Below are 2,500 nucleotides of genomic sequence, written 5' to 3' on the forward strand. Positions count from 1 at the left end.
GAGGATTGGGCCAAGTACAGATCCTTGTGGTACCGAAGCCTCTACCGGATACTTCTGGGATGACTGGCCACCGATGACCACTTTAAGTGTTCTTCCAGTGAGGTAATTATCAAAGAGCCGCAAGAGGTTACTGCTTATGCCTCTTGCTTGTAGTTTAGCAAGGAGCCCTCTGTGCCACACTCGGTCGAAGGCGCCGACGATGTCGAGGGCGATCACCAGGTCAGCAGTCGATCTGGAGGATCGAAAACCAAACTGTCTGACGGAAATTAGATTGTGGTTTTCCAGGTGTTTCATGAGCTGTTCAGCAATGATCTTTTCAAATACCTTACTGATGCATGGCAGAAGGGAAATGGGCCGGTAGTTCTCTGGATTTGTTTTTGACTGTTTTTTATGAAGAGGAATCACTCTTGCTTCCTTCCAGATAGTGGGCCAGCAGCTTTCTTCAATGCACGACTGGAAGATAGATGATAAAGGCTGGGATAACTCAGCTGCACACCTACGGAGAATTTGTGGGCTAATATCATCTGAACCTGGCGCTTTCTTTGTGTTTAGGTTCTGAAGGATCTCTTTTGTTCTGATGCGACAGATTTGAAGACCAGGGAGTTTTTCATGGCACATTGAGGGTATCTGTGGTGGTGTCCTGTTAGCATCTGGCACTGCCATTTTACAACTGAACATGCTTCCCAGAAGGTTAGCTTTTTCCCGATTGCTCGAGACAGTTGTTCCATCGGGCTTGGTTAGTGGAGGTATTGTGGATTCCCGGGTTCCCCTTGGTGCTCCTGGACGAGCGACCACCACTCCTTACTGCCTGCTCCTAAAGTTGACAGTTTGCGCTTCGTGTCCTCTTGCCATCTGTTGCGGGCCCATTTGCACGTGGCTGTCATTTCTTTGCAAGCGTTTTTGTACAGATTTTTATTATGTCTTGTGGGATTGGCTTTATACCTTTGCCACAATCTGTATTTCTTTTTGGACGCTTGATGACATCTGTAGCCAAACTAGGCTTGGTCGCCCGGTTTTGTGGTGTAAGTCCGGGAAGGGACGTATTTCTCCTGCATTTCAGCGAGGAGGCGGGTGATGGAGGATGCTTTGTCGTTTGCATTCCCCACCAGGAGAACATCCCAGTCTTGTGACTGAAGTTTTGCCTTCATACCTTGCCAGTTTGCATGGTTCCAAAGCCATATTTTTCTTTGTCTCCTTTCGTCAGCTGCGGGGGCGACGCAAAGATGTGATAAAACTGCAAGGTGATCTGATGTTCCTATTTTGCCGAGCGATGAGCAAGAGATAAAGTCCTCAGTTAGATCCGATATAACAGGGTCGAGAGATCTACCGAGGATGTGCGTCAGGAAATCGACGTAATCTGTCAGCCCGTGAATTGCAAGAAGGTCCTCATATGCTGACTGAATTAGATGGTGATGAAGGTCCCCAACTATTAAGAGATGCTGACAGTTGTTGCGAGCCTGAAGGACGTCTAAATTTTCCGTTAGGAAGTCCATCGGTGCCCTGCCTTGCCACTGCGGCCTGTAGTGAGCGCAAAGTAGTAGGGACTCGTTTGACTTTAGCATGACCTTCATGAAGATGGCTTCCAGCCAGTCTGGTAAGTCAACTGTTAGCAGCTGAATTTGCAGGTTCTCTTTATAGCACACAGCTACACCTCCGAAGTTCTTTCCTGTTCTGTCTCTTCTTTGCCACTGTGAGTAGCCTCGTATCTTACCAAAAGCAGGTTCTACCTCTGCATTAAGGAAAGTTTCAGTAACCACTATTATATCAGTACTGATGTTGAGGGCCATATGAGTCAACTCACCAATATTGGTCCGGAGGCCTCTGACATTAGCATACAGAACTGAGAGGTGTCTCTGCTTATTTTGAGGGGTTGTAATCAGTGACGCCATTTAGTATACTGGCCCTTGGTGGTTATTAAAGTTGGGATGTGACCAAGAAGGAACAGCGAGTTGATGAGCGGCCCAGTGTGGGGGTGGAAAGAAGTAGCGCTGCTGAAGGGGCGGAGATGGAAGTAGAGGTTGAGGGTGAGCTGCTGTTTTCTGTGTTTGACAGCTTCGATGTTCTAACATGAAGTTTTTCAGCTCTCTTTCGAGCAATTCGGCCTTATCTGCAGAAGCCTTCCACCTGCAGCTGTTCAGGGTGTGGCCTCTTGCCTTGCAAAAGTCGCAGGGGACCTTGCTACGGCAGTCCCGCTCGTTGTGTCCTCGCCGTTTGCAGCGTGAGCACACGGGAGGCTCTGGTCTCTTCTGTTGCGCTCTCCGTCCTCCTTGAATCTGCTGACGAGTCTCTCGTCTCGTCTCTGATTTACTGGGAGGTGAAGGCGACTGAGCTCTTTGAGCAGGATTCTTTTTACCGATGGGAGTATGATCCCACCAATCTTGAAGTGCTGGATCTTGCTGAGTTTGTGTGGAAAACCCAGCGGAGATCCTGTCAGGCTTTGCAGTTACAGCCTTCGATTTTACAGGAGCAGAGCAGTCTGCAATAAGCTCTTTAGCAGAAA

This window comes from Penaeus chinensis, chromosome 13 (assembly GCF_019202785.1).
Source record: "Penaeus chinensis breed Huanghai No. 1 chromosome 13, ASM1920278v2, whole genome shotgun sequence".
Taxonomy (NCBI): Eukaryota; Metazoa; Arthropoda; class Malacostraca; order Decapoda; family Penaeidae; genus Penaeus; species Penaeus chinensis.